This window comes from Nelumbo nucifera, chromosome 5 (genome assembly GCF_055504915.1).
Source record: "Nelumbo nucifera cultivar China Antique chromosome 5, China Antique-T2T, whole genome shotgun sequence".
Taxonomy (NCBI): Eukaryota; Viridiplantae; Streptophyta; class Magnoliopsida; order Proteales; family Nelumbonaceae; genus Nelumbo; species Nelumbo nucifera.
The window spans coordinates 32361251-32367250 of NC_142653.1; the positions used below are offsets into that span (position 1 = coordinate 32361251).

Consider the following 6000-nt stretch of genomic DNA (forward strand, 5'->3'; position numbering starts at 1 on the left):
ATTCACTTGAATTTCATAGTTTAAAATGAGTTGCTCTGTATGTGAGAGGGATGATTGACTCTATGTGAACACCAAACAACTCAAAAGTATCAAACATTTCTCCCCAAGCAGTTGCCAATTCTTGAGTTTTTTTTTTATTAAATTCAAAAGTTGTTTTTTTTTTTTGTATTCCTGAAAATCTAATTATTACATGTCTCCCATATAACATGACAAACAACCATGGAAAGAAAAAACCACAATTTTATTTCCCATTTTATGGATGGGAGATTGCTGAGTCAACTCCAAATATGTATCTTGTATTTTATTACTAACTCAAAAAATTAAAACAAGGTATGTTCATTTTTTGTTTTTTCTTGCATAATTGATGTTGGCACTAAAATTTATTTACTTTTTGCTCATGTGGAAAATCAACTATTAAACCCAAGTCTACTGCCATCCAAATAATGAAAAGGTGTCACAATCATTGATCTTATATATATTATACCTTACATTTGGGGTTAAAATTTTTTTTTCACCAACTAATAATGTCTTATTTACATATTCTATTCTTAAAACAATAATCTTGGTACTAGAAGTTGTTACTCAAATTTTCTCTAAACACCTAAAAAATGAAAAACGATGGCATCCCCAACTTTTAATTATTAATAAGGAAGATTAGAAAACAAAACAAAAACAAAGAATGATAAATGTAAAGTCATTGGTCCATTTTGTTATTTTGTGCTTGCTATGTATCTCATTTGCAATATATGGCTGATTCTCATTTCATTCAAATATTTTCAATATATCATTTATGAAAATTGGGTTTGACATATTTTCTTTCATATTCATTAGGTCAATTTATCAAGTTACTTGCATTGAACTACCAATCACTCTCTCCTAGTATTGACAGATCTCACTATTCATATATCTAAATGTAAGTATATTTCAATTAATCATATTTATTTGGTATGTTTAAGTAGCTTATAAAGGAACTCCTAAATTTATTATTTTTTTATTAAAGGTCAAAAGAAACAATTTGTGGTGGAGAAGAAGACGGTTCATTTGATATGGATAATATTTATAATGGTGGAGTAGCACGCCAATTAGAGTTTGAAAGTGAAGATGATGAGGTTGAAAACTTTGAAACTTTGGATGAGCCAAGTCCTCATCTTAAGTCGCCATAAATCAATATGGAATTCGAAAGTGAAGAAAGTGCATATTGTTTTTATAATAGCTATGCTAAAAGAAAGGGGTTCACTATTAGAAAAGATTGGAAAAATAAAAACAAGCAAGGGTTGATAACAAGTAGGAGGTATTTTTGTGGCAAGCAAGGTTTTAGAAAGGTAGATAAGTGAGATAAGGGAGTAAAGAAGTGGAGGAAAGAAACAAGGTGTGGTTGTCCTGCTTTCATGATCATTAACATAAAGGAGAATGGTAAATACATTGTTACCCATTTGGAAAAAGGTCATAATCATGATCTTGTTACCCCACAGAGAAGTATATTTTTGAGGTCTCAAAGAAAATTCACAAAGGCACAAGCTTTCACAGCAGACTTGGCCGATAATTCAGGAATTACTCCTAAAGCCACAATTGAGTTCATGGGTAAACAAGCAGGTGGTCAAGAAAATCTTGGTTTCCTTCCATCAGATTATAAGAACTACTTGCATACAAAATGAGAGAGGGCATTAGATTTGGGAGATTCAGCTGCAGTGCTTCATTATTTCCAAAAGAAGCAAAAAGAGCATCCATCATTTTACTATGCCATACAACTTGATGTGGAATAAAAGATAACAAATATATTTTGGGCTGATCCCCAAATGATTGTTGATTATGAATATTTTGGTGATGTAGTATGCTTTGACACGACATATAGAACGAATCGTGAAGGTCGACCATTTCGACTGTTTGTTGGTGTAAATCACCATAAACAATCTATAATTTTTGGGGGTGCTCTATTATATGATGAAACCATTGAATCATTTGAGCGGTTGTTTCATACATTTATCGAGGCAATGTCAAGAAAGAGGCCAAAGACTATTCTTACAGATCGAAGTGCTGCCATGGCGAGTGCTATCAAGTCAATTTTGCCAGATACATGTCATCGAATTTGTGTGTGGCACATGTTTCAAAATGCATTGAAGAAAATTAGTTTTGCCTTCCGACGTGGATCAACTTTTGGTAGAGAGTTCAGTAGATGTATATTTGATTGTGAGGATGAGGAGAAGTTTTTGCAAGCATGGAATGATATGCTTGAAGTACATGATTTAAAGGACAATACTTGGTTGCAGAGGCAGTTTGCTATTAAAAAAAAGTGGACCATGGCTTATGGGAGGAATACATTTTGTGCAGATATGAAGAACACTCGGCGAAGTGAAAGCATGAATAGTGTATTAAGAAGCTACTTAAATAACCGTTTGGACTTAATGCGATTCTTGAATCACTTTGAAAGAGTTGTAGAAGATAGTCGCCGTGCATAATTAAAGGCTAATTTTGAAGTTACCCAAAGTTATCCAAAGTTAATGGAAAATGTGATAATGTTAACTGAAGTGGCCTCTATTTATACACATGCTATTTTTGAAATGTTTCAAGATGAATATGCTAAACTATTGGCTTGTAATTGTATTTGTTGTGGGGAGCTTGGTACAATTTTCACATACAAAGTTACAGTTGAATGCAGGAAACGTGAGTACCTAGTTACATTTGATTCATCAAATGAGTTTGTGTCCCATTGTAATTAAAATGGTAGCAAGGGCAACAAAGTCTGATTTAGCATTTAAATATATTTTAAAGCATTGTACTAGTTGGATGAATCATGTGAACCAACTTATTGTAAATGAATGGGTGTAATTGTCATTAAACTTTGTAAATGAAGCTCTGATTTTTTTTTGATAAACATACAAGTCTTAGTTCAATTGCCATTAAATCTTTTTTTTTTTTTTTGTTTTGGGTAATTCAACTTTGTAAATAAAGTTTTGAACATTTTTTTGATAAAGATAAGCATACAGGTCTTGAATCAATTTCCATTAGATTTTTTAGGTTTGACCTTGATATAAACTTGGATGTGATATTCAGCCTTGGTTCAATTCCATATGAATTGCCTAACTTTTTTACTTAACACAATGTTGGTTCAATTCCATATGAATTGTCTTTACAAAGCAATAATAAATCCACATTTTATAAAGTATAACCCATGTAAGAGCTTAAAATTTGCTCTTTGTCAATGCTAGAGAAGGATATAGTTGAGCTTTATCTAGTTAGAAGTTAGTTAGTTAATTAGTTAATTTACCATTACTTAGACTAACTATATATGCCAATTTTAAACGTCCAAATGAGTCCAAAATAAATTCAGAGTGAACCAATTCATTTCACCTTCAAATTGCTCAATGAAAAGTAAAAAAAGATCATCTTGTTTGATTGACATTTAACGGCACCTTCAAATTGTCCAATTCATTCCACCTTCTCTTGTGATTCCCTTCAAATTGTCCAATGGCAAGTAAAAAAAAGATTCTCTTGTTTTCATGATTATCTCAGTTAAAACTCTAAATAGATTAATAGGCAGCGGAGAGATGGCCTCTAAAAGCTCTACAGGTTTCCGTGGCATTTGATTGACATTTAATGGCACACTTGGTGGGAGCTTCTAAAATGGAAACATTGAATCATCATGTATTGTTGCCTTTGAAACAATGACACAAGTGGACATTTGTAAAGGCAATTCAAATTTTCTTTGAATTTCAAGAAATTATGTTTGCCTCTAAATCCAAAAACAAACCTCCAAAAACTGAACGAAATCAATCTAAAAGTAGAGCTGAAAAATAATAAAAAGTAAAGCTGAATGAAATCAATCAACAAAACACTCCATTGTACATTTTTTTTTGAGAAAGGGTAACTTTCATTAAAAAGAAAGGGGAAGGATATATAGGATGTAAAAGAAATACATCCTCAGATACTAAACAGAAACAAAAAAAAGCCTTCCTTACCCATTAAAGAGATGAGGTAAAGTTTATTGGAATCCACCTGAAAACACAGTGATCTAAAAATGCTCGATTGTACATTGATCCTCTTTTTAGAACAAAATAATACTTTATTTCTGGGTGAGAGGGAAAAAAGTTATTCTCATATCACAAATGACATGGGAAAATGCCACATGATTTCCATTGGTAACTCATTAAGAATGCATGAGAAACACCTGAGAATAAAAAACAAAATTATAATTAGTAACCAATAAATCATGTCTTTTATAGGGTCAATAAGAAGAACTACTGCTGCCTATTATATCACTGATACACATGCCCAAATGTGAGCTTCCCCTCTTATTTTGATTTGAGTGAGTTTCCACTACTTCTGGTGGGTGAGGTACAATTCATACAAGAACCTAGAGAATTGTTTGAACCAATGCAAGGCTGATCTTGTGGTATAATTGTAACCCTCTGTGAATAAGAATTACAAATATTACCAAGAATTATTTTGCAAAAGGTCAAAAAAAAAATAAATAAATAATACACAGTTACCCATTTGTACTTTAGTTGCCACATTTGAAAGGGCTTGATACAAACCAATCCGAATTGTGGCCAAAGTTGGGAAGCATCATGTTTAGACACAAAAATAAATTCTTAAAAGATTATAGATAAGATAGAGTAAAATTTGCTCAAAGCCATCAAAAGCCATAGAAAATAGATAATATTTAAAAGCAACTTATTCAAATATATAGGTCTCACCATCATCTTCCCATTCAACAATAATCACGTTACCTTTACATGACTATAACCAAGAAATTTTGAGGGGCTAACTGCTGAATATATAAATCAAACTCAAACTACCAAAACAAAAAGCTTTATGATTTAAAACAAATAAAATAACTATTGAGTGACTAATTGGAATAAAAAATGGCTTTCTAATGCAAGTTATGTTTCCTTGCATTCAAAAGGCCTCCATTGATAGCTTTAGTTTTTGCTACTCGGCTTCCTCAAGTAGACACCCGATAGACATTTTATCATAATTTGGCCTGAGTTAGTAAGAAGACAAATACTAACAAAGACACATTATTAATAATAAATAACAGAGAAAGGAAACAGGTCTGGAAGTAGCAGTATGAGAACCTTTTTGGAAAGTTTTTAGAGGATGATTGGAACTGAGCATAATCCAATCTCAATTAGGCTTGTCAACAAAATAGAGGAAAGTTTTAGAGGGTGGTTGGAACAGAGCATCAATCTAAGCATAATATGTTTGTATTAAAAGATAAATATCAGCCATGATAGGGGGCTCCAATTGTTCTTCACCTACAGAGGCCAAGGATGAAGATTGTAGGGATAATTGCAACGATCTCATCAAAGCAAAATATAACATGGAAGATAGAAACTAGAAAATATTTAAAATATCACAGATTACAAAATTAATTGATACGATGAAATTTGGTTTGTCTTGGATTTGTTTTTACTTGCAAAAGATTCACATGGAAGAAGAAAAAGACAGCTTTGTATCTTGGGTTTGTCTTGCAAATCCAAAGCCACAATTGTAAGAAAGGCTTTATCTTCCCATTAATGGTTGGAGTTTTCTGACCAACTAATACAGGTTAGCACAAACAACAAATGTAAAATAGGACAAAAAACCAAAAAGAAATACAAAATAAATTAAGAGAAAAAGACTTAGAAACATTCATACAACATTACTATCTGCTGGAATTAAAAAGAAAATAAAAAGATTATGTCATCAGCACTCAAGAAGGAAATATGAAAAACCTTAGACACAGATACCAGCTTTCATCTGAATACTTTTGATGCTTAAAATATTCTATTAACACCATTGCCGTTGCCGATAAAATCCACAGTCGTCGTTCTATTGCGGTTTGGACACTGTTGACGAAGGCTTGTTGTTGTTAATGGTGGGGTTGGGGGAGAAAGGCTAGAGTTTGGGAATGAAAGGCTTTGAAATTTTCTGTTAATAATTTAATTTAGTTATCAATTTTTTATTTAAAACTAATCAGCCCAAATCAGAATTTTATAGCTCCATAGTATAGGGAATGCA

The 6000-nt window shown here is 32.0% G+C and overlaps 1 pseudogene; it reads left to right on the forward strand.

The window, feature by feature from the left end:
* The first annotated feature begins 1046 nt into the window (after window positions 1-1046).
* LOC148791370 (protein FAR1-RELATED SEQUENCE 5-like) lies at window positions 1047-2723 on the forward strand (annotated as a pseudogene).
* Window positions 2724-6000: the final 3277 nt, after the last annotated feature.